Source organism: Delphinapterus leucas, chromosome 19 (genome assembly GCF_059928025.1).
Source record: "Delphinapterus leucas isolate spDelLeu-1000000601 "Yukka" chromosome 19, BTC_Dleu_Yukka2, whole genome shotgun sequence".
NCBI lineage: Eukaryota > Metazoa > Chordata > Mammalia > Artiodactyla > Monodontidae > Delphinapterus > Delphinapterus leucas.
In genome coordinates, this window is record NC_143147.1 from 28351221 (window position 1) to 28373585 (window position 22365).

Consider the following 22365-nt stretch of genomic DNA (forward strand, 5'->3'; position numbering starts at 1 on the left):
CTTCTCCTTTAACTCGCCCGCGGGCGGTGGCCGCCGGCTCCGCCCGCGCCGGGGCCCCGCTGCAGGCCCCGCCTCCTCAGGCCCCTCCCACCACGGCGCGCGCGCCGGAGGGGGCGCTCCCCGCCGGCCCGGCCAGAAGGCGGCCCTGGAAGGCAGCCGCACCCCAGACGCCCCGGGGTGCCTGGCCCGGACCCAGGCTCCGCCGCGGGCCCGGTTGCCGTCCCTTCGGCCAGCGAGCCCCTCGACCTGCACCTGGCCGCCCCCACCGGCGCCCCGCCCCGGGGCCGCCACCTGTGTGCCGGTGGGTGTGTCCCTCCACAGCTCCCTCCGGCAAAAGCCCCGCCCCCCGCCGTGTCACCGCCGCGGCCGGGTGCGGGAGCGGTATCGAGGGCAGGGGCCGCTTCCCCTGGCCTGCCGGCCGCCAGGGGCGGGCTACTGAGCCCGGCGGGTGGTGTGCGGGCAAGGGTGGCCTCGCCGGGGCTGAGGGGCCGTGGCGACACGATGGTGGCTCCCAGTGGCTTCGGGCCAGCTGCTGTCGGGCAGGAGGGCCGGCCCGGGCTGCGGCTGGGCAGCTCCTAGCGCCGCGTCGGCGGGCAGGGGCGATGCCCAAGGGACCGCGGGCCCCGGGCCCTGAAGCCTCCGCGGCCACGTCCCTGTGAGCGACGGGCCGGATCTTGGGCGGGGCGCCAAGCGCCGAAGGGTTCGCTGGGTCACGCCCGCCCTCGGCTGGGAGGGGGTGGCCAAACCCTCCGCCTCCGCCACTGCCCGGTACCCGAGACCTCCGTTCCCCCTGCCTGGGCGGGCGACGGGGTCCTGCCGGGGCGGGCTGACCTCCAGGCTGGCGGTGAGGCGCAAGCGCCAGCGAAAGTGGGCCTCAAGAGGCAGCCCGCCGTCCCCGCCCCCGTCTACGGCCATACCACCCTGAACGCGCCCGATCTCGTCTGATCTCGGAAGCTAAGCAGGGTCGGGCCTGGTTAGTACTTGGATGGGAGACCGCCTGGGAATACCGGGTGCTGTAGGCTTTTTGCCTCCCGCTCCGCCTTCTCCTTTAACTCGCCCGCGGGCGGTGGCCGCCGGCTCCGCCGGCGCCGGGGCCCCGCTGCAGGCCCCGCCTCCTCAGGCCCCTCCCACCACGGCGCGCGCGCCGGAGGGGGCGCTCCCCGCCGGCCCGGCCCGCCAGGCGGCCAGAAGGCGGCCCTGGAAGGCAGCCGCACCCCAGACGCCCCCGGGGTGCCTGGCCCGGACCCAGGCTCCGCCGCGGGCCCGGTTGCCGTCCCTTCGGCCAGCGAGCCCCTCGACCTGCACCTGGCCGCCCCCACCGGCGCCCCGCCCCGGGGCCGCCACCTGTGTGCCGGTGGGTGTGTCCCTCCACAGCTCCCTCCGGCAAAAGCCCCGCCCCCCGCCGTGTCGCCGCCGCGGCCGGGTGCGGGAGCGGGATCGAGGGCAGGGGCCGCTTCCCCGGGCCTGCCAGCCGCCAGGGGCGGGCTCCTGAGCTCGGCGGGTGGTGTGCGGGCAAGGGTGGCCTCGCCGGGGCTGAGGGGCCGTGGCGACACGATGGTGGCTCCCAGTGGCTTCGGGCCAGCTGCTGTCGGGCAGGAGGGCCGGCCCGGGCTGCGGCCGGGCGGCGCCTAGCGCCGCGTGGGCGGACAGGGGCGATGCCCAAGGGACCGCGGGCCCCGGGCCCTGAAGCCTCCGGGGCCACGTCCCTGTGAGCGACGGGCCGGATCTTGGGCGGGGCGCCAAGCGCCGAAGGGTTCGCTGGGTCACGCCCGCCCTCGGCTGGGAGGGGGTGGCCAAACCCTCCGCCTCCGCCACCGCCCGGTACCCGAGACCTCCGTTCCCCCTGCCTGGGCGGGCGACGGGTTCCTGCCGAGGCGGGCTGACCGCCAGGCTGGCGGTGAGGCGCAAGCGACAGCGAAAGTGGGCCTCAGGAGGCAGCCCGCCGTCCCCGCCCCCGTCTACGGCCATACCACCCTGAACGCGCCCGATCTCGTCTGATCTCGGAAGCTAAGCAGGGTCGGGCCTGGTTAGTACTTGGATGGGAGACCGCCTGGGAATACCGGGTGCTGTAGGCTTTTTGCCTCCTGCTCCGCCTTCTCCTTTAACTCGCCCGCGGGCGGTGGCCGCCGGCTCCGCCCGCGCCGGGGCCCCGCTGCAGGCCCCGCCTCCTCAGGCCCCTCCCACCACGGCGCGCGCGCCGGAGGGGGCGCTCCCCGCCGGCCCGGCCCGCCAGGCGGCCAGAAGGCGGCCCTGGAAGGCAGCCGCACCCCAGACGCCCCCGGGGTGCCTGGCCCGGACCCAGGCTCCGCCGCGGGCCCGGTTGCCGTCCCTTCGGCCAGCGAGCCCGTCGACCTGCACCTGGCCGCCCCCACCGGCGCCCCGCCCCGGGGCCGCCACCTGTGTGCCGGTGGGTGTGTCCCTCCACAGCTCCCTCCGGCAAAAGCCCCGCCCCCCGCCGTGTCGCCGCCGCTGCCGGGTGCGGGAGCGGGATCGAGGGCAGGGGCCGCTTCCCCGGGCCTGCCGGCCGCCAGGGGCGGGCTCCTGAGCTCGGCGGGTGGTGTGCGGGCAAGGGTGGCCTCGCCGGGGCTGAGGGGCCGTGGCGACACGATGGTGGCTCCCAGTGGCTTCGGGCCAGCTGCTGTCGGGCAGGAGGGCCGGCCCGGGCTGCGGCTGGGCGGCGCCTAGCGCCGCGTGGGCGGGCAGGGGCGATGCCCAAGGCACAGCGGGCCCCGGGCTCTGAAGCCTCCGGGGCCACGTCCCTGTGAGCGACGGGCCGGATCTTGGGCGTGGCGCCAAGCGCCGAAGGGTTCGCTGGGTCACGCCCGCCCTCGGCTGGGAGGGGGTGGCCAAACCCTCCGCCTCCGCCACCGCCCGGTACCCGAGACCTCCGTTCCCCCTGCCTGGGCGGGCGACGGGGTCCTGCTGGGGCGGGCTGACCGCCAGGCTGGCGGTGAGGCGCAAGCGCCAGCGAAAGTGGGCCTCAAGAGGCAGCCCGCCGTCCCCGCCCCCGTCTACGGCCATACTACCCTGAACGCGCCCGATCTCGTCTGATCTCGGAAGCTAAGCAGGGTCGGGCCTGGTTAGTACTTGGATGGGAGACCGCCTGGGAATACCGGGTGCTGTAGGCTTTTTGCCTCCCGCTCCGCCTTCTCCTTTAACTCGCCCGCGGGCGGTGGCCGCCGGCTCCGCCCGCGCCGGGGCCCCGCTGCAGGCCCCGCCTCCTCAGGCCCCTCCCACCACGGCGCGCGCGCCGGAGGGGGCGCTCCCCGCCGGCCCGGCCCGCCAGGCGGCCAGAAGGCGGCCCTGGAAGGCAGCCGCACCCCAGACGCCCCCGGGGTGCCTGGCCCGGACCCAGGCTCCGCCGCGGGCCCGATTGCCGTGCCTTCCGCCAGCGAGCCCCTCGACCTGCACCTGGCCGCCCCCACCGGCGCCCCGCCCCGGTGCCGCCACCTGTGTGCCGGTGGGTGTGTCCCTCCACAGCTCCCCCCGGCAAAAGCCTCGCCCCCCGCCGTGTCGCCGCCGCGGCCGGGTGCGGGAGCGGGATCGAGGGCAGGGGCCGCTTCCCAGGGCCTGCCGGCCGCCAGGGGCGGGCTCCTGAGCCCGGCAGGTGGTGTGCGGGCAAGGGTGGCCTCGCCGGGGCTGAGGGGCCGTGGCGACACGATGGTGGCTCCCAGTGGCTTCGGGCCAGCTGCTGTCGGGCAGGAGGGCCGGCCCGGGTTGCGGCTGGGCGGCGCCTAGCGCCGCGTGGGCGGGCAGGGGCGATGCCCAAGGGACCGCGGGCCCCGGGCACTGAAGCCTCCGGGGCCACGTCCCTGTGAGCGACGGGCGGGATCTTGGCGGGGCGCCAAGCGCCGAAGGGTTCGCTGGGTCACGCCCGCCCTCGGCTGGGAGGGGGTGGCCAAACCCTCCGCCTCCGCCACCGCCCGGTACCCGAGACCTCCGTTCCCCCTGCCTGGGCGGGCGACGGGTTCCTGCCGGGGCGGGCTGACCGCCAGGCTGGCGGTGAGGCGCAAGCGCCAGCGAAAGTGGGCCTCAAGAGGCAGCCCGCCGTCCCCGCCCCCGTCTACGGCCATACTACCCTGAACGCGCCCGATCTCGTCTGATCTCGGAAGGTAAGCAGGGTCGGGCCTGGTTAGTACTTGGATGGGAGACCGCCTGGGAATACCGGGTGCTGTAGGCTTTTTGCCTCCCGCTCCGCTTTCTCCTTTAAATCGCCCGCGGGCGGTGGCCGCCGGCTCCGCCCGCGCCGGGGCCCAGCTGCAGGCCCCGCCTCCTCAGGCCCCTCCCACCACGGCGCGCGCGCCGGAGGGGGCGCTCCCCGCCGGCCCGGCCCGCCAGGCGGCCAGAAGGCGGCCCTGGAAGGCAGCCGCACCCCAGACGCCCCCGGGGTGCCTGGCCCGGACCCAGGCTCCACCGCGGGCCCGGTTGCCGTCCCTTCGGCCAGCGAGCCCCTCGACCTGCACCTTGCCGCCCCCACCGGCGCCCCGCCCCGGGGCCGCCACCTGTGTGCCGGTGGGTGTGTCCCTCCACAGCTCCCTCCGGCAAAAGCCCCGCCCCCCGCCGTGTCGCCGCCGCGGCCGGGTGCGGGAGCGGGATCGAGGGCAGGGGCCGCTTCCCCGGGCCTGCCGGCCGCCAGGGGCGGGCTCCTGAGCTCGGCGGGTGGTGTGCGGGCAAGGGTGGCCTCGCCGGGGCTGAGGGGCCGTGGCGACACGATGGTGGCTCCCAGTGGCTTCGTGCCAGCTGCTGTCGGGCAGGAGGGCCGGCCCGGGCTGCGGCTGGGCGGCGCCTAGCGCCGCGTGGGCGGGCAGGGGCGATGCCCAAGGGACCGCGGGCCCCGGGCCCTGAAGCCTCCGGGGCCACGTCCCTGTGAGCGACGGGCCGGATCTTGGGCGGGGCGCCTAGCGCCGAATGGTTCGCTGGGTCACGCCCGCCCTCGGCTGGGAGGGGGTGGCCAAACCCTCCGCCTCCGCCACCGCCCGGTACCCGAGACCTCCGTTCCCCCTGCCTGGGCGGGCGACGGGGTCCTGCCGGGGCGGGCTGACCGCCAGGCTGGCGGTGAGGCGCAAGCGCCAGCGAAAGTGGGCCTCAAGAGGCAGCCCGCCGTCCCCGCCCCCGTCTACGGCCATACCACCCTGAACGCGCCCGATCTCGTCTGATCTCGGAAGCTAAGCAGGGTCGGGCCTGGTTAGTACTTGGATGGGAGACCGCCTGGGAATACCGGGTGCTGTAGGGTTTTTGCCTCCCGCTCCGCCTTCTCCTTTAACTCGCCCGCGGGCGGTGGCCGCCGGCTCCGCCCGCGCCCGGGTCCCGCTGCAGGCCCCGCCTCCTCAGGCCCCTCCCACCACGGCGCGCGCGCCGGAGGGGGCGCTCCCCGCCAGCCCGGCCCGCCAGGCGGCCAGAAGGCGGCCCTGGAAGGCAGCCGCACCCCAGACGCCCCCGGGGTGCCTGGCCCAGACCCAGGCTCCGCCGCGGGCCCGATTGCCGTGCCTTCCGCCAGCGAGCCCCTCGACCTGCACCTGGCCGCCACCACCGGCGCCCCGCCCCGGGGCCGCCACCTGTGTGCCGGTGGGTGTGTCCCTCCACAGCTCCCTCCGGCAAAAGCCCCGCCCCCCGCCGTGTCGCCGCCGCGGCCGGGTGCGGGAGCGGGATCGAGGGCAGGGGCCGCTTCCCCTGGCCTGCCGTCCGCCAGGGGCGGGCTACTGAGCCCGGCGGGTGGTGTGCGGGCAAGGGTGGCCTCGCCGGGGCTGAGGGGCCGTGGCGACACGATGGTGGCTCCCAGTGGCTTCGGGCCAGCTGCTGTCGGGCAGGAGGGCCGGCCCGGGCTGCGGCCGGGCGGCGCCTAGCGCCGCGTGGGCGGACAGGGGCGATGCCCAAGGGACCGCGGGCACCGGGCCCTGAAGCCTCCGGGGCCACGTCCCTGTGAGCGACGGGCCGGATCTTGGGCGGGGCGCCAAGCGCCGAAGGGTTCGCTGGGTCACGCCCGCCCTCGGCTGGGAGGGGGTGGCCAAACCCTCCGCCTCCGCCACCGCCCGGTACCCGAGACCTCCGTTCCCCCTGCCTGGGCGGGCGACGGGGTCCTGCCGGGGCGGGCTGACCGCCAGGCTGGCGGTGAGGCGCAAGCGCCAGCGAAAGTGGGCCTCAAGAGGCAGCCCGCCGTCCCCGTCCCGTCTACGGCCATACCACCCTGAACGCGCCCGATCTCGTCTGATCTCGGAAGCTAAGCAGGGTCGGGCCTGGTTAGTACTTGGATGGGAGACCGCCTGGGAATACCGGGTGCTGTAGGCTTTTTGCCTCCCGCTCCGCCTTCTCCTTGAACTCGCCCGCGGGCGGTGGCCGCCGGCTCCGCCTGCGCCGGGGTTCCGCTGCAGGCCCCGCCTCCTCAGGCCCCTCGCACCACGGCGCGCGCGCCGGAGGGGGCGCTCCCCGCCGGTCCGGCCCGCCAGGCGGCCAGAAGGCGGCCCTGGAAGGCAGCCGCACCCCAGATGCCCCCGGGGTGCCTGGCCCGGACCCAGGCTCCGCCGCGGGCCCGGTTGCCGTGCCTTCGGCCAGCGAGCCCGTCGACCTGCACTTGGCCGCTCCCACCGGCGCCCCGCCCCGGGGCCGCCACCTGTGTGCCGGTGGGTGTGTCCCTCCACAGCTCCCTCCGGCAAAAGCCCCGCCCCCGCCGTGTCGCCGCCGCGGCCGGGTGCGGGAGCGGGATCGAGAGCAGGGGCCGCTTCCCCGGGCCTGCCGGCCGCCAGGGGCGGGCTCCTGAGCTCGGCGGGTGGTGTGCGGGCAAGGGTGGCCTCGCCGGGGCTGAGGGGCCGTGGCGACACGATGGTGGCTCCCAGTGGCTTCGGGCCAGCTGCTGTCGGGCAGGAGGGCCGGCCCGGGCTGCGGCCGGGCGGCGCTTAGCGCCGCGTGAGCGGGCAGGGGCGATGCCCAAGGGACCGTGGGCCCCGGGCCCTGAAGCCTCCGGGGCCACGTCCCTGTGAGCGACGGGCGGGATCTTGGCGGGGCGCCAAGCGCCGAAGGGTTCGCTGGGTCACGCCCGCCCTCGGCTGGGAGGGGGTGGCCAAACCCTCCGCCTCCGCCACCGCCCGGTACCCGAGACCTCCGTTCCCCCTGCCTGGGCGGGCGACGGGGTCCTGCCGGGGCGGGCTGACCGCCAGGCTGTCGGTGAGGCGCAAGCGCCAGCGAAAGTGGGCCTCAAGAGGCAGCCCGCCGTCCCCGCCCCCGTCTACGGCCATACCACCCTGAACGCGCCCGATCTCGTCTGATCTCGGAAGCTAAGCAGGGTCGGGCCTGGTTAGTACTTGGATGGGAGACCGCCTGGGAATACCGGGTGCTGTAGGCTTTTTGCCTCCCGCTCCGCCTTCTCCTTTAACTCGCCCGCGGGCGGTGGCCGCCGGCTCCGCCCGCGCCGGGGCCCCGCTGCAGGCCCCTCCTCCTCAGGCCCCTCCCACCACGGCGCACGCGCCGGAGGGGGCGCTCCCCGCCGGCCCGGCCCGCCAGGCGGCCAGAAGGCGGCCCTGGAAGGCAGCCGCACCCCAGACGCCCCCAGGGTGCCTGGCCCGGACCCAGGCTCCGCCGCGGGCCCGGTTGCCGTCCCTTCGGCCAGCGAGCCCCTCGACCTGCACCTGGCCGCCCCCACCGGCGCCCCGCCCCGGGGCCGCCACCTGTGTGCCGGTGGGTGTGTCCCTCCACAGCTCCCTCCGGCAAAAGCCCCGCCCCCCGCCGTGTCGCCGCCGCGGCCGGGTGCGGGAGCGGGATCGAGGGCAGGGGCCGCTTCCCCGGGCCTGCCGGCCGCCAGGGGCGGGCTCCTGAGCTCGGCGTGTGGTGTGCGGGCAAGGGTGGCCTCGCCGGGGCTGAGGGGCCGTGGCGACACGATGGTGGCTCCCAGTGGTTTCGGGCCAGCTGCTGTCGGGCAGGAGGGCCGCCCCGGGCTGCGGCTGGGCGGCTCCTAGCGCCGCGTGGGCGGGCAGGGGCGATGCCCAAGGGACCGCGGGCCCCGGGCCCTGAAGCCTCCGGGGCCACGTCCCTGTGAGCGACGGGCCGGATCTTGGGCGGGGCGCCAAGCGCCGAAGGGTTCGCTGGGTCACGCCCGCCCTCGGCTGGGAGGGGGTGGCCAAACCCTCCGCCTCCGCCACCGCCCGGTACCCGAGATCTCCGTTTCCCCTGCCTGGGCGGGCGACGGGGTCCTGCCGGGGCGGGCTGACTGCCAGGCTGGCGGTGAGGCGCAAGCGCCAGCGAAAGTGGGCCTCAAGAGGCAGCCCGCCGTCCCCGTCCCGTCTACGGCCATACCACCCTGAACGCGCCCGATCTCGTCTGATCTCGGAAGCTAAGCAGGGTCGGGCCTGGTTAGTACTTGGATGGGAGACCGCCTGGGAATACCGGGTGCTGTAGGCTTTTTGCCTCCCGCTCCGCCTTCTCCTTTAAATCGCCCGCGGGCGGTGGCCGCCGGCTCCGCCCGCGCCGGGGCCCCGCTGCAGGCCCCTCCTCCTCAGGCCCCTCCCACCACGGCGCGCGCGCCGGAGGGGGCGCTCCCCGCCCGCCCGGCCCGCCAGGCGGCCAGAAGGCGGCCCTGGAAGGCAGCCGCACCCCAGACGCCCCCGGGGTGCCTGGCCCGGACCCAGGCTCCGCCGCGGGCCCGGTTGCCGTCCCTTCGGCCAGCGAGCCCCTCGACCTGCACCTGGCCGCCCCCACCGGCGCCCAGCCCCGGGGCCGCCACCTGTGTGCCGGTGGGTGTGTCCCTCCACAGCTCCCTCCGGCAAAAGCCCCGCCCCCCGCCGTGTCGCCGCCGCGGCCGGGTGCGGGAGCGGGATCGAGGGCAGGGGCCGCTTCCCCGGGCCTGCCGGCCGCCAGGGGCGGGCTCCTGAGCTCGGCGGGTGGTGTGCGGGCAAGGGTGGCCTCGCCGGGGCTGAGGGGCCGTGGCGACACGATGGTGGCTCCCAGTGGCTTCGAGCCAGGTGCTGTCGGGCAGGAGGGCCGGCCCGGGCTGCGGCCGGGCGGCGCCTAGCGCCGCGTGGGCGGGCAGGGGCGATGCCCAAGGGACCGCGGGCCCCGGGCCCTGAAGCCTCCGGGGCCACGTCCCTGTGAGCGACGGGCCGGATCTTGGGCGGGGCGCCAAGCGCCGAAGGGTTCGCTGGGTCACGCCCGCCCTCGGCTGGGAGGGGGTGGCCAAACCCTCCGCCTCCGCCACCGCCCGGTACCCGAGACCTCCGTTCCCCCTGCCTGGGCGGGCGACGGGGTCCTGCCGGGGCGGGCTGACCGCCAGGCTGGCGGTGAGGCGCAAGCGCCAGCGAAAGTGGGCCTCAAGAGGCAGCCCGCCGTCCCCGCCCTCGTCTACGGCCATACCACCCTGAACGCGCCCGATCTCGTCTGATCTCGGAAGCTAAGCAGGGTCGGGCCTGGTTAGTACTTGGATGGGAGACCGCCTGGGAATACCGGGTGCTGTAGGCTTTTTGCCTCCCGCTCCGCCTTCTCCTTTAACTCGCCCGCGGGCGGTGGCCGCCGGCTCCGCCCGCGCCGGGGCCCCGCTGCAGGCCCCGCCTCCTCAGGCCCCTCCCACCACGGCGCGCGCGCCGGAGGGGGCGCTCCCCGCCAGCCAGGCCCGCCAGGCGGCCAGAAGGCGGCCCTGGAAGGCAGCCGCACCCCAGACGCCCCCGGGGTGCCTGGCCCGGACCCAGGCTCCGCCGCGGGCCCGATTGCCGTGCCTTCCGCCAGCGAGCCCCTCGACCTGCACCTGGCCGCCCCCACCGGCGCCCCGCCCCGGTGCCGCCACCTGTGTGCCGCTGGGTGTGTCCCTCCACAGCTCCCTCCGGCAAAAGCCCCGCCCCCCGCCGTGTCGCCGCCGCGGCCGGGTGCGGGAGCGGGATCGAGGGCAGGGGCCGCTTCCCCGGGCCTGCCAGCCGCCAGGGGCGGGCTCCTGAGCTCGGCGGGTGGTGTGCGGGCAAGGGTGGCCTCGCCGGGGCTGAGGGGCCGTGGCGACACGATGGTGGCTCCCAGTGGCTTCGGGCCAGCTGCTGTCGGGCAGGAGGGCCGGCCCGGGCTGCGGCCGGGAGGCGCCTAGCGCCGCGTGGGCGGACAGGGGCGATGCCCAAGGGACCGCGGGCCCCGGGCCCTGAAGCCTCCGGGGCCACGTCCCTGTGAGCGACGGGCCGGATCTTGGGCGGGGCGCCAAGCGCCGAAGGGTTCGCTGGGTCACGCCCGCCCTCGGCTGGGAGGGGGTGGCCAAAACCTCCGCCTCCGCCACCGCCCGGTACCCGAGACCTCCGCTCCCCCTGCCTGGGCGGGCGACGGGTTCCTGCCGGGGCGGGCTGACCGCCAGGCTGGCGGTGAGGCGCAAGCGACAGCGAAAGTGGGCCTCAGGAGGCAGCCCGCCGTCCCCGCCCCCGTCTACGGCCATACCACCCTGAACGCGCCCGATCTCGTCTGATCTCGGAAGCTAAGCAGGGTCGGGCCTGGTTAGTACTTGGATGGGAGACCGCCTGGGAATACCGGGTGCTGTAGGGTTTTTGCCTCCCGCTCCGCCTTCTCCTTTAACTCGCCCGCGGGCGGTGGCCGCCGGCTCCGCCCGCGCCGGGGCCCCGCTGCAGGCCCCGCCTCCTCAGGCCCCTCCCACCACGGCGCGCGCGCCGGAGGGGGCGCTCCCCGCCAGCCCGGCCCGCCAGGCGGCCAGAAGGCGGCCCTGGAAGGCAGCCGCACCCCAGACGCCCCCGGGGTGCCTGGCCCGGACCCAGGCTCCGCCGCGGGCCCGATTGCCGTGCCTTCCGCCAGCGAGCCCCTCGACCTGCACCTGGCCGCCCCCACCGGCGCCCCGCCCCGGTGCCGCCACCTGTGTGCCGCTGGGTGTGTCCCTCCACAGCTCCCTCCGGCAAAAGCCCCGCCCCCCGCCGTGTCGCCGCCGCGGCCGGGTGCGGGAGCGAGATCGAGGGCAGGGGCCGCTTCCCCGGGCCTGCCAGCCGCCAGGGGCGGGCTCCTGAGCTCGGCGGGTGGTGTGCGGGCAAGGGTGGCCTCGCCGGGGCTGAGGGGCCGTGGCGACACGATGGTGGCTCCCAGTGGCTTCGGGCCAGCTGCTGTCGGGCAGGAGGGCCGGCACGGGCTGCGGCCGGGAGGCGCCTAGCGCCGCGTGGGCGGACAGGGGCGATGCCCAAGGTACCGCGGGCCCCGGGCCCTGAAGCCTCCGGGGCCACGTCCCTGTGAGCGACGGGCCGGATCTTGGGCGGGGCGCCAAGCGCCGAAGGGTTCGCTGGGTCACGCCCGCCCTCGGCTGGGAGGGGGTGGCCAAACCCTCCGCCTCCGCCACCGCCCGGTACCCGAGACCTCCGCTCCCCCTGCCTGGGCGGGCGACGGGTTCCTGCCGGGGCGGGCTGACCGCCAGGCTGGCGGTGAGGCGCAAGCGACAGCGAAAGTGGGCCTCAGGAGGCAGCCCGCCGTCCCCGCCCCCGTCTACGGCCATACCACCCTGAACGCGCCCGATCTCGTCTGATCTCGGAAGCTAAGCAGGGTTGGGCCTGGTTAGTACTTGGATGGGAGACCGCCTGGGAATACCGGGTGCTGTAGGGTTTTTGCCTCCCGCTCCGCCTTCTCCTTTAACTCGCCCGCGGGCGGTGGCCGCCGGCTCCGCCCGCGCCGGGGCCCCGCTGCAGGCCCCGCCTCCTCAGGCCCCTCCCACCACGGCGCGCGCGCCGGAGGGGGCGCTCCCCGCCAGCCCGGCCCGCCAGGCGGCCAGAAGGCGGCCCTGGAAGGCAGCCGCACCCCAGACGCCCCCGGGGTGCCTGGCCCGGACCCAGGCTCCGCCGCGGGCCCGATTGCCGTGCCTTCCGCCAGCGAGCCCCTCGACCTGCACCTGGCCGCCCCCACCGGCGCCCCGCCCCGGTGCCGCCACCTGTGTGCCGCTGGGTGTGTCCCTCCACAGCTCCCTCCGGCAAAAGCCCCGCCCCCCGCCGTGTCGCCGCCGCGGCCGGGTGCGGGAGCGAGATCGAGGGCAGGGGCCGCTTCCCCGGGCCTGCCAGCCGCCAGGGGCGGGCTCCTGAGCTCGGCGGGTGGTGTGCGGGCAAGGGTGGCCTCGCCGGGGCTGAGGGGCCGTGGCGACACGATGGTGGCTCCCAGTGGCTTCGGGCCAGCTGCTGTCGGGCAGGAGGGCCGGCCCGGGCTGCGGCCGGGAGGCGCCTAGCGCCGCGTGGGCGGACAGGGGCGATGCCCAAGGGACCGCGGGCCCCGGGCCCTGAAGCCTCCGGGGCCACGTCCCTGTGAGCGACGGGCCGGATCTTGGGCGGGGCGCCAAGCGCCGAAGGGTTCGCTGGGTCACGCCCGCCCTCGGCTGGGAGGGGGTGGCCAAACCCTCCGCCTCCGCCACCGCCTGGTACCCGAGACCTCCGCTCCCCCTGCCTGGGCGGGCGACGGGTTCCTGCCGGGGCGGGCTGACCGCCAGGCTGGCGGTGAGGCGCAAGCGACAGCGAAAGTGGGCCTCAGGAGGCAGCCCGCCGTCCCCGCCCCCGTCTACGGCCATACCACCCTGAACGCGCCCGATCTCGTCTGATCTCGGAAGCTAAGCAGGGTCGGGCCTGGTTAGTACTTGGATGGGAGACCGCCTGGGAATACCGGGTGCTGTAGGCTTTTTGCCTCCTGCTCCGCCTTCTCCTTTAACTCGCCCGCGGGCGGTGGCCGCCGGCTCCGCCCGCGCCGGGGCCCCGCTGCAGGCCCCGCCTCCTCAGGCCCCTCCCACCACGGCGCGCGCGCCGGAGGGGGCGCTCCCCGCCGGCCCGGCCCGCCAGGCGGCCAGAAGGCGGCCCTGGAAGGCAGCCGCACCCCAGACGCCCCCGGGGTGCCTGGCCCGGACCCAGGCTCCGCCGCGGGCCCGGTTGCCGTCCCTTCGGCCAGCGAGCCCCTCGACCTGCACCTGGCCGCCCCCACCGGCGCCCCGCCCCGGTGCCGCCACCTGTGTGCCGGTGGGTGTGTCCCTCCACAGCTCCCTCCGGCAAAAGCCCCGCCCCCCGCCGTGTCGCCGCCGCGGCCGGGTGCGGGAGCGGGATCGAGGGCAGGGGCTGCTTCCCCGGGCCTGCCGGCCGCCAGGGGCGGGCTCCTGAGCCCGGCAGGTGGTGTGCGGGCAAGGGTGGCCTCGCCGGGGCTGAGGGGCCGTGGCGACACGATGGTGGCTCCCAGTGGCTTCGGGCCAGCTGCTGTCGGGCAGGAGGGCCGGCCCGGGTTGCGGCTGGGCGGCGCCTAGCGCCGCGTGGGCGGGCAGGGGCGATGCCCAAGGGACCGCGGGCCCCGGGCACTGAAGCCTCCGGGGCCACGTCCCTGTGAGCGACGGGCGGGATCTTGGCGGGGCGCCAAGCGCCGAAGGGTTCGCTGGGTCACGCCCGCCCTCGGCTGGGAGGGGGTGGCCAAACCCTCCGCCTCCGCCACCGCCCGGTACCCGAGACCTCCGTTCCCCCTGCCTGGGCGGGCGACGGGGTCCTGCCGGGGCGGGCTGACCGCCAGGCTGGCGGTGAGGCGCAAGCGCCAGCGAAAGTGGGCCTCAAGAGGCAGCCCGCCGTCCCCGCCCCCGTCTACGGCCATACTACCCTGAACGCGCCCGATCTCGTCTGATCTCGGAAGCTAAGCAGGGTCGGGCCTGGTTAGCACTTGGATGGGAGACCGCCTGGGAATACCGGGTGCTGTAGGCTTTTTGCCTCCCGCTCCGCCTTCTCCTTTAACTCGCCCGCGGGCGGTGGCCGCCGGCTCCGCCCGCGCCGGGGCCCCGCTGCAGGCCCCGCCTCCTCAGGCCCCTCCCACCACGGCACGCGCGCCGGAGGGGGCGCTCCCCGCCGGCCCGGCCCGCCAGGCGGCCAGAAGGCGGCCCTGGAAGGCAGCCGCACCCCAGACGCCCCAGGGGTGCCTGGCCCGGACCCAGGCTCCGCCGCGGGCCCGGTTGCCGTCCCTTCGGCCAGCGAGCCCGTCGACCTGCACCTGGCCGCCCCCACCGGCGCCCCGCCCCGGGGCCGCCACCTGTGTGCCGGTGGGTGTGTCCCTCCACAGCTCCCTCCGGCAAAAGCCCCGCCCCCCGCCGTGTCGCCGCCGCTGCCGGGTGCGGGAGCGGGATCGAGGGCAGGGGCCGCTTCCCCGGGCCTGCCGGCCGCCAGGGGCGGGCTCCTGAGCTCGGCGGGTGGTGTGCGGGCAAGGGTGGCCTCGCCGGGGCTGAGGGGCCGTGGCGACACGATGGTGGCTCCCAGTGGCTTCGGGCCAGCTGCTGTCGGGCAGGAGGGCCGGCCCGGGCTGCGGCTGGGCGGCGCCTAGCGCCGCGTGGGCGGGCAGGGGCGATGCCCAAGGCACCGCGGGCCCCGGGCCCTGAAGCCTCCGGGGCCACGTCCCTGTGAGCGACGGGCCGGATCTTGGGCGGGGCGCCAAGCGCCGAAGGGTTCGCTGGGTCACGCCCGCCCTCGGCTGGGAGGGGGTGGCCAAACCCTCCGCCTCCGCCACCGCCCGGTACCCGAGACCTCCGTTCCCCCTGCCTGGGCGGGCGACGGGGTCCTGCCGGGGCGGGCTGACCGCCAGGCTGGCGGTGAGGTGCAAGCGCCAGCGAAAGTGGGCCTCAAGAGGCAGCCCGCCGTCCCCGCCCCCGTCTACGGCCATACCACCCTGAACGCGCCCGATCTCGTCTGATCTCGGAAGCTAAGCAGGGTCGGGCCTGGTTAGTACTTGGATGGGAGACCGCATGGGAATACCGGGTGCTGTAGGGTTTTTGCCTCCCGCTCCGCCTTCTCCTTTAACTCGCCCGCGGGCGGTGGCCGCCGGCTCCGCCTGCGCCGGGGCCCCGCTGCAGGCCCCGCCTCCTCAGGCCCCTCCCACCACGGCGCGCGCGCCGGAGGGGGCGCTCCCCGCCAGCCCGGCCCGCCAGGCGGCCAGAAGGCGGCCCTGGAAGGCAGCCGCACCCCAGACGCCCCCGGGGTGCCTGGCCCGGACCCAGGCTCCGCCGCGGGCCCGGTTGCCGTGCCTTCCGCCAGCGAGCCCCTCGACCTGCACCTGGCCGCCCCCACCGGCGCCCCGCCCCGGTGCCGCCACCTGTGTGCCGGTGGGTGTGTCCCTCCACAGCTCCCTCCGGCAAAAGCCCCGCCCCCCGCCGTGTCGCCGCCGCGGCCGGGTGCGGGAGCGTGATCGAGGGCAGGGGCCGCTTCCCCGGGCCTGCCGGCCGCCAGGGGCGGGCTCCTTAGCCCGGCAGGTGGTGTGCGGGCAAGTGTGGCCTCGCCGGGGCTGAGGGGCCGTGGCGACACGATGGTGGCTCCCAGTGGCTTCGGGCCAGCTGCTGTCGGGCAGGAGGGCCGGCCCGGGCTGCGGCTGGGCGGCGCCTAGCGCCGCGTGGGCGGGCAGGGGCGATGCCCAAGGGACCGCGGGCCCCGGGCACTGAAGCCTCCGGGGCCACGTCCCTGTGAGCGACGGGCGGGATCTTGGCGGGGCGCCAAGCGCCGAAGGGTTCGCTGGGTCACGCCGCCCTCGGCTGGGAGGGGGTGGCCAAACCCTCCGCCTCCGCCACCGCCCGGTACCCGAGACCTCCGTTCCCCCTGCCTGGGCGGGCGACGGGTTCCTGCCGGGGCGGGCTGACCGCCAGGCTGGCGGTGAGGCGCAAGCGACAGCGAAAGTGGGCCTCAGGAGGCAGCCCGCCGTCCCCGCCCCCGTCTACGGCCATACCACCCTGAACGCGCCCGATCTCGTCTGATCTCGGAAGCTAAGCAGGGTCGGGCCTGGTTAGTACTTGGATGGGAGACCGCCTGGGAATACCGGGTGCTGTAGGCTTTTTGCCTCCTGCTCCGCCTTCTCCTTTAACTCGCCCGCGGGCGGTGGCCGCCGGCTCCGCCCGCGCCGGGGCCCCGCTGCAGGCCCCGCCTCCTCAGGCCCCTCCCACCACGGCGCGCGCGCCGGAGGGGGCGCTCCCCGCCGGCCCGGCCCGCCAGGCGGCCAGAAGGCGGCCCTGGAAGGCAGCCGCACCCCAGACGCCCCCGGGGTGCCTGGCCCGGACCCAGGCTCCGCCGCGGGCCCGGTTGCCGTCCCTTCGGCCAGCGAGCCCCTCGACCTGCACCTGGCCGCCCCCACCGGCGCCCCGCCCCGGTGCCGCCACCTGTGTGCCGGTGGGTGTGTCCCTCCACAGCTCCCTCCGGCAAAAGCCTCGCCCCCCGCCGTGTCGCCGCCGCGGCCGGGTGCGGGAGCGGGATCGAGGGCAGGGGCTGCTTCCCCGGGCCTGCCGGCCGCCAGGGGCGGGCTCCTGAGCCCGGCAGGTGGTGTGCGGGCAAGGGTGGCCTCGCCGGGGCTGAGGGGCCGTGGCGACAGGATGGTGGCTCCCAGTGGCTTCGGGCCAGCTGCTGTCGGGCAGGAGGGCCGGCCCGGGTTGCGGCTGGGCGGCGCCTAGCGCCGCGTGGGCGGGCAGGGGCGATGCCCAAGGGACCGCGGGCCCCGGGCACTGAAGCCTCCGGGGCCACGTCCCTGTGAGCGACGGGCGGGATCTTGGCGGGGCGCCAAGCGCCGAAGGGTTCGCTGGGTCACGCCCGCCCTCGGCTGGGAGGGGGTGGCCAAACCCTCCGCCTCCGCCACCGCCCGGTACCCGAGACCTCCGCTCCCCCTGCCTGGGCGGGCGACGGGTTCCTGCCGGGGCGGGCTGACCGCCAGGCTGGCGGTGAGGCGCAAGCGACAGCGAAAGTGGGCCTCAGGAGGCAGCCCGCCGTCCCCGCCCCCGTCTACGGCCATACCACCCTGAACGCGCCCGATCTCGTCTGATCTCGGAAGCTAAGCAGGGTCGGGCCTGGTTAGTACTTGGATGGGAGACCGCCTGGGAATACCGGGTGCTGTAGGCTTTTTGCCTCCTGCTCCGCCTTCTCCTTTAACTCGCCCGCGGGCGGTGGCCGCCGGCTCCGCCCGCGCCGGGGCCCCGCTGCAGGCCCCGCCTCCTCAGGCCCCTCCCACCACGGCGCGCGCGCCGGAGGGGGCGCTCCCCGCCGGCCCGGCCCGCCAGGCGGCCAGAAGGCGGCCCTGGAAGGCAGCCGCACCCCAGACGCCCCCGGGGTGCCTGGCCCGGACCCAGGCTCCGCCGCGGGCCCGGTTGCCGTCCCTTCGGCCAGCGAGCCCCTCGACCTGCACCTGGCCGCCCCCACCGGCGCCCCGCCCCGGTGCCGCCACCTGTGTGCCGGTGGGTGTGTCCCTCCACAGCTCCCTCCGGCAAAAGCCTCGCCCCCCGCCGTGTCGCCGCCGCGGCCGGGTGCGGGAGCGGGATCGAGGGCAGGGGCTGCTTCCCCGGGCCTGCCGGCCGCCAGGGGCGGGCTCCTGAGCCCGGCAGGTGGTGTGCGGGCAAGGGTGGCCTCGCCGGGGCTGAGGGGCCGTGGCGACACGATGGTGGCTCCCAGTGGCTTCGGGCCAGCTGCTGTCGGGCAGGAGGGCCGGCCCGGGTTGCGGCTGGGCGGCGCCTAGCGCCGCGTGGGCGGGCAGGGGCGATGCCCAAGGGACCGCGGGCCCCGGGCACTGAAGCCTCCGGGGCCACGTCCCTGTGAGCGACGGGCGGGATCTTGGCGGGGCGCCAAGCGCCGAAGGGTTCGCTGGGTCACGCCCGCCCTCGGCTGGGAGGGGGTGGCCAAACCCTCCACCTCCGCCACCGCCCGGTACCCGAGACCTCCGTTCCCCCTGCCTGGGCGGGCGACGGGGTCCTGCCGGGGCGGGCTGACCGCCAGGCTGGCGGTGAGGCGCAAGCGCCAGCGAAAGTGGGCCTCAAGAGGCAGCCCGCCGTCCCCGCCCCCGTCTACGGCCATACTACCCTGAACGCGCCCGATCTCGTCTGATCTCGGAAGCTAAGCAGGGTCGGGCCTGGTTAGTACTTGGATGGGAGACCGCCTGGGAATACCGGGTGCTGTAGGCTTTTTGCCTCCCGCTCCGCCTTCTCCTTTAACTCGCCCGCGGGCGGTGGCCGCCGGCTCCGCCCGCGCCGGGGCCCCGCTGCAGGCCCCGCCTCCTCAGGCCCCTCCCACCACGGCACGCGCGCCGGAGGGGGCGCTCCCCGCCGGCCCGGCCCGCCAGGCGGCCAGAAGGCGGCCCTGGAAGGCAGCCGCACCCCAGACGCCCCCGGGGTGCCTGGCCCGGACCCAGGCTCCGCCGCGGGCCCGGTTGCCGTCCTTTCGGCCAGCGAGCCCGTCGACCTGCACCTGGCCGCCCCCACCGGCGCCCCGCCCCGGGGCCGCCACCTGTGTGCCGGTGGGTGTGTCCCTCCACAGCTCCCTCCGGCAAAAGCCCCGCCCCCCGCCGTGTCGCCGCCGCTGCCGGGTGCGGGAGCGGGATCGAGGGCAGGGGCCGCTTCCCCGGGCCTGCCGGCCGCCAGGGGCGGGCTCCTGAGCTCGGCGGGTGGTGTGCGGGCAAGGGTGGCCTCGCCGGGGCTGAGGGGCCGTGGCGACACGATGGTGGCTCCCAGTGGCTTCGGGCCAGCTGCTGTCGGGCAGGAGGGCCGGCCCGGGCTGCGGCTGGGCGGCGCCTAGCGCCGCGTGGGCGGGCAGGGGCGATGCCCAAGGCACCGCGGGCCCCGGGCCCTGAAGCCTCCGGGGCCACGTCCCTGTGAGCGACGGGCCGGATCTTGGGCGGGGCGCCAAGCGCCGAAGGGTTCGCTGGGTCACGCCCGCCCTCGGCTGGGAGGGGGTGGCCAAACCCTCCGCCTCCGCCACCGCCCGGTACCCGAGACCTCCGTTCCCCCTGCCTGGGCGGGCGATGGGGTCCTGCCGGGGCGGGCTGACCGCCAGGCTGGCGGTGAGGTGCAAGCGCCAGCGAAAGTGGGCCTCAAGAGGCAGCCCGCCGTCCCCGCCCCCGTCTACGGCCATACCACCCTGAACGCGCCCGATCTCATCTGATCTCGGAAGCTAAGCAGGGTCGGGCCTGGTTAGTACTTGGATGGGAGTCCGCATGGGAATACCGGGTGCTGTAGGGTTTTTGCCTCCCGCTCCGCCTTCTCCTTTAACTCGCCCGCGGGCGGTGGCCGCCGGCTCCGCCTGCGCCGGGGCCCCGCTGCAGGCCCCGCCTCCTCAGGCCCCTCCCACCACGGCGCGCGCGCCGGAGGGGGCGCTCCCCGCCAGCCCGGCCCGCCAGGCGGCCAGAAGGCGGCCCTGGAAGGCAGCCGCACCCCAGACGCCCCCGGGGTGCCTGGCCCGGACCCAGGCTCCGCCGCGGGCCCGGTTGCCGTGCCTTCCGCCAGCGAGCCCCTCGACCTGCACCTGGCCGCCCCCACCGGCGCCCCGCCCCGGTGCCGCCACCTGTGTGCCGGTGGGTGTGTCCCTCCACAGCTCCCTCCGGCAAAAGCCCCGCCCCCCGCCGTGTCGCCGCCGCGGCCGGGTGCGGGAGCGTGATCGAGGGCAGGGGCCGCTTCCCCGGGCCTGCCGGCCGCCAGGGGCGGGCTCCTGAGCCCGGCAGGTGGTGTGCGGGCAAGTGTGGCCTCGCCGGGGCTGAGGGGCCGTGGCGACACGATGGTGGCTCCCAGTGGCTTCGGGCCAGCTGCTGTCGGGCAGGAGGGCCGGCCCGGGCTGCGGCTGGGCGGCGCCTAGCGCCGCGTGGGCGGGCAGGGGCGATGCCCAAGGGACCGCGGGCCCCGGGCACTGAAGCCTCCGGGGCCACGTCCCTGTGAGCGACGGGCGGGATCTTGGCGGGGCGCCAAGCGCCGAAGGGTTCGCTGGGTCACGCCGCCCTCGGCTGGGAGGGGGTGGCCAAACCCTCCGCCTCCGCCACCGCCCGGTACCCGAGACCTCCGTTCCCCCTGCCTGGGCGGGCGACGGGTTCCTGCCGGGGCGGGCTGACCGCCAGGCTGGCGGTGAGGCGCAAGCGACAGCGAAAGTGGGCCTCAGGAGGCAGCCCGCCGTCCCCGCCCCCGTCTACGGCCATACCACCCTGGACGCGCCCGATCTCGTCTGATCTCGGAAGCTAAGCAGGGTCGGGCCTGGTTAGTACTTGGATGGGAGACCGCCTGGGAATACCGGGTGCTGTAGGCTTTTTGCCTCCCGCTCCGCCTTCTCCTTTAACTCGCCCGCGGGCGGTGGCCGCCGGCTCCGCCCGCGCCGGGGCCCCGCTGCAGGCCCCGCCTCCTCAGGCCCCTCCCACCACGGCGCGCGCGCCGGAGGGGGCGCTCCCCGCCGGCCCGGCCCGCCAGGCGGCCAGAAGGCGGCCCTGGAAGGCAGCCGCACCCCAGACGCCCCCGGGGTGCCTGGCCCGGACCCAGGCTCCACCGCGGGCCCGGTTGCCGTCCCTTCGGCCAGCGAGCCCCTCGACCTGCACCTGGCCGCCCCCACCGGCGCCCCGCCCCGGGGCCGCCACCTGTGTGCCGGTGGGTGTGTCCCTCCACAGCTCCCTCCGGCAAAAGCCCCGCCCTCCGCCGTGTCGCCGCCGCGGCCAGGTGCGGGAGCGGGATCGAGGGCAGGGGCCGCTTCCCCGGGCCTGCCGGCCGCCAGGGGCGGGCTCCTGAGCTCGGCGGGTGGTGTGCGGGCAAGGGTGGCCTCGCCGGGGCTGAGGGGCCGTGGCGACACGATGGTGGCTCCCAGTGGCTTCGTGCCAGCTGCTGTCGGGCAGGAGGGCCGGCCCGGGCTGCGGCTGGGCGGCGCCTAGCGCCGCGTGGGCGGGCAGGGGCGATGCCCAAGGGACCGCGGGCCCCGGGCCCTGAAGCCTCCGGGGCCACGTCCCTGTGAGCGACGGGCCGGATCTTGGGCGGGGCGCCTAGCGCCGAAGGGTTCGCTGGGTCACGCCCGCCCTCGGCTGGGAGGGGGTGGCCAAACCCTCCGCCTCCGCCACCGCCCGGTACCCGAGACCTCCGTTCCCCCTGCCTGGGCGGGCGACGGGGTCCTGCCGGGGCGGGCTGACCGCCAGGCTGGCGGTGAGGCGCAAGCGCCAGCGAAAGTGGGCCTCAAGAGGCAGCCCGCCGTCCCCGCCCCCGTCTACGGCCATACCACCCTGAACGCGCCCGATCTCGTCTGATCTCGGAAGCTAAGCAGGGTCGGGCCTGGTTAGTACTTGGATGGGAGACCGCCTGGGAATACCGGGTGCTGTAGGGTTTTTGCCTCCCGCTCCGCCTTCTCCTTTAACTCGCCCGCGGGCGGTGGCCGCCGGCTCCGCCCGCGCCGGGGCCCCGCTGCAGGCCCCGCCTCCTCAGGCCCCTCCCACCACGGCGCGCGCGCCGGAGGGGGCGCTCCCCGCCAGCCCGGCCCGCCAGGCGGCCAGAAGGCGGCCCTGGAAGGCAGCCGCACCCCAGACGCCCCCGGGGTGCCTGGCCCGGACCCAGGCTCCGCCGCGGGCCCGATTGCCGTGCCTTCCGCCAGCGAGCCCCTCGACCTGCACCTGGCCGCCCCCACCGGCGCCCCGCCCCGGTGCCGCCACCTGTGTGCCGCTGGGTGTGTCCCTCCACAGCTCCCTCCGGCAAAAGCCCCGCCCCCCGCCGTGTCGCCGCCGCGGCCGGGTGCGGGAGCGAGATCGAGGGCAGGGGCCGCTTCCCCGGGCCTGCCAGCCGCCAGGGGCGGGCTCCTGAGCTCGGCGGGTGGTGTGCGGGCAAGGGTGGCCTCGCCGGGGCTGAGGGGCCGTGGCGACACGATGGTGGCTCCCAGTGGCTTCGGGCCAGCTGCTGTCGGGCAGGAGGGCCGGCCCGGGCTGCGGCCGGGAGGCGCCTAGCGCCGCGTGGGCGGACAGGGGCGATGCCCAAGGGACCGCGGGCCCCGGGCCCTGAAGCCTCCGGGGCCACGTCCCTGTGAGCGACGGGCCGGATCTTGGGCGGGGCGCCAAGCGCCGAAGGGTTCGCTGGGTCACGCCCGCCCTCGGCTGGGAGGGGGTGGCCAAACCCTCCGCCTCCGCCACCGCCTGGTACCCGAGACCTCCGCTCCCCCTGCCTGGGCGGGCGACGGGTTCCTGCCGGGGCGGGCTGACCGCCAGGCTGGCGGTGAGGCGCAAGCGACAGCGAAAGTGGGCCTCAGGAGGCAGCCCGCCGTCCCCGCCCCCGTCTACGGCCATACCACCCTGAACGCGCCCGATCTCGTCTGATCTCGGAAGCTAAGCAGGGTCGGGCCTGGTTAGTACTTGGATGGGAGACCGCCTGGGAATACCGGGTGCTGTAGGCTTTTTGCCTCCTGCTCCGCCTTCTCCTTTAACTCGCCCGCGGGCGGTGGCCGCCGGCTCCGCCCGCGCCGGGGCCCCGCTGCAGGCCCCGCCTCCTCAGGCCCCTCCCACCACGGCGCGCGCGCCGGAGGGGGCGCTCCCCGCCGGCCCGGCCCGCCAGGCGGCCAGAAGGCGGCCCTGGAAGGCAGCCGCACCCCAGACGCCCCCGGGGTGCCTGGCCCGGACCCAGGCTCCGCCGCGGGCCCGGTTGCCGTCCCTTCGGCCAGCGAGCCCCTCGACCTGCACCTGGCCGCCCCC

General features: G+C 76.9%; 21 non-coding genes across 21 annotated transcripts; all 21 read left to right on the forward strand.

The window, feature by feature from the left end:
- Positions 1-903: 903 nt before the first annotated feature.
- On the forward strand, positions 904-1022 carry LOC149745039 (5S ribosomal RNA). Its single transcript, XR_016390581.1, has one exon. It is a non-coding gene; the product is annotated as a 5S ribosomal RNA (ribosomal RNA).
- A 934-nt stretch (positions 1023-1956) lies between these two features.
- On the forward strand, positions 1957-2075 carry LOC149745040 (5S ribosomal RNA). Its single transcript, XR_016390582.1, has one exon. It is a non-coding gene; the product is annotated as a 5S ribosomal RNA (ribosomal RNA).
- Positions 2076-3009: 934 nt separating this feature from the next.
- Positions 3010-3128, forward strand: LOC149745041 (5S ribosomal RNA). The gene has a single exon (XR_016389758.1). It is a non-coding gene; the product is annotated as a 5S ribosomal RNA (ribosomal RNA).
- Positions 3129-4061: 933 nt separating this feature from the next.
- On the forward strand, positions 4062-4180 carry LOC149745042 (5S ribosomal RNA). The gene has a single exon (XR_016390209.1). It is a non-coding gene; the product is annotated as a 5S ribosomal RNA (ribosomal RNA).
- A 934-nt stretch (positions 4181-5114) lies between these two features.
- Positions 5115-5233, forward strand: LOC149745043 (5S ribosomal RNA). Its single transcript, XR_016389985.1, has one exon. It is a non-coding gene; the product is annotated as a 5S ribosomal RNA (ribosomal RNA).
- A 933-nt stretch (positions 5234-6166) lies between these two features.
- LOC149745044 (5S ribosomal RNA) lies at positions 6167-6285 on the forward strand. Its single transcript, XR_016390583.1, has one exon. It is a non-coding gene; the product is annotated as a 5S ribosomal RNA (ribosomal RNA).
- A 932-nt stretch (positions 6286-7217) lies between these two features.
- LOC149745045 (5S ribosomal RNA) lies at positions 7218-7336 on the forward strand. The gene has a single exon (XR_016390585.1). It is a non-coding gene; the product is annotated as a 5S ribosomal RNA (ribosomal RNA).
- Positions 7337-8269: 933 nt separating this feature from the next.
- Positions 8270-8388, forward strand: LOC149745046 (5S ribosomal RNA). Its single transcript, XR_016390586.1, has one exon. It is a non-coding gene; the product is annotated as a 5S ribosomal RNA (ribosomal RNA).
- Positions 8389-9322: 934 nt separating this feature from the next.
- Positions 9323-9441, forward strand: LOC149745047 (5S ribosomal RNA). Its single transcript, XR_016390587.1, has one exon. It is a non-coding gene; the product is annotated as a 5S ribosomal RNA (ribosomal RNA).
- Positions 9442-10375: 934 nt separating this feature from the next.
- LOC149745048 (5S ribosomal RNA) lies at positions 10376-10494 on the forward strand. Its single transcript, XR_016389986.1, has one exon. It is a non-coding gene; the product is annotated as a 5S ribosomal RNA (ribosomal RNA).
- A 934-nt stretch (positions 10495-11428) lies between these two features.
- LOC149745049 (5S ribosomal RNA) lies at positions 11429-11547 on the forward strand. The gene has a single exon (XR_016389885.1). It is a non-coding gene; the product is annotated as a 5S ribosomal RNA (ribosomal RNA).
- A 934-nt stretch (positions 11548-12481) lies between these two features.
- On the forward strand, positions 12482-12600 carry LOC149745050 (5S ribosomal RNA). The gene has a single exon (XR_016390588.1). It is a non-coding gene; the product is annotated as a 5S ribosomal RNA (ribosomal RNA).
- A 933-nt stretch (positions 12601-13533) lies between these two features.
- LOC149745051 (5S ribosomal RNA) lies at positions 13534-13652 on the forward strand. The gene has a single exon (XR_016390356.1). It is a non-coding gene; the product is annotated as a 5S ribosomal RNA (ribosomal RNA).
- A 934-nt stretch (positions 13653-14586) lies between these two features.
- On the forward strand, positions 14587-14705 carry LOC149745052 (5S ribosomal RNA). The gene has a single exon (XR_016390068.1). It is a non-coding gene; the product is annotated as a 5S ribosomal RNA (ribosomal RNA).
- Positions 14706-15637: 932 nt separating this feature from the next.
- Positions 15638-15756, forward strand: LOC149745053 (5S ribosomal RNA). The gene has a single exon (XR_016390589.1). It is a non-coding gene; the product is annotated as a 5S ribosomal RNA (ribosomal RNA).
- A 933-nt stretch (positions 15757-16689) lies between these two features.
- LOC149745054 (5S ribosomal RNA) lies at positions 16690-16808 on the forward strand. The gene has a single exon (XR_016390590.1). It is a non-coding gene; the product is annotated as a 5S ribosomal RNA (ribosomal RNA).
- A 933-nt stretch (positions 16809-17741) lies between these two features.
- Positions 17742-17860, forward strand: LOC149745055 (5S ribosomal RNA). The gene has a single exon (XR_016389759.1). It is a non-coding gene; the product is annotated as a 5S ribosomal RNA (ribosomal RNA).
- Positions 17861-18794: 934 nt separating this feature from the next.
- Positions 18795-18913, forward strand: LOC149745056 (5S ribosomal RNA). The gene has a single exon (XR_016390101.1). It is a non-coding gene; the product is annotated as a 5S ribosomal RNA (ribosomal RNA).
- A 932-nt stretch (positions 18914-19845) lies between these two features.
- Positions 19846-19964, forward strand: LOC149745057 (5S ribosomal RNA). The gene has a single exon (XR_016389362.1). It is a non-coding gene; the product is annotated as a 5S ribosomal RNA (ribosomal RNA).
- A 934-nt stretch (positions 19965-20898) lies between these two features.
- LOC149745058 (5S ribosomal RNA) lies at positions 20899-21017 on the forward strand. The gene has a single exon (XR_016389987.1). It is a non-coding gene; the product is annotated as a 5S ribosomal RNA (ribosomal RNA).
- Positions 21018-21951: 934 nt separating this feature from the next.
- Positions 21952-22070, forward strand: LOC149745059 (5S ribosomal RNA). The gene has a single exon (XR_016390591.1). It is a non-coding gene; the product is annotated as a 5S ribosomal RNA (ribosomal RNA).
- The last annotated feature ends 295 nt before the right edge of the window (positions 22071-22365 follow it).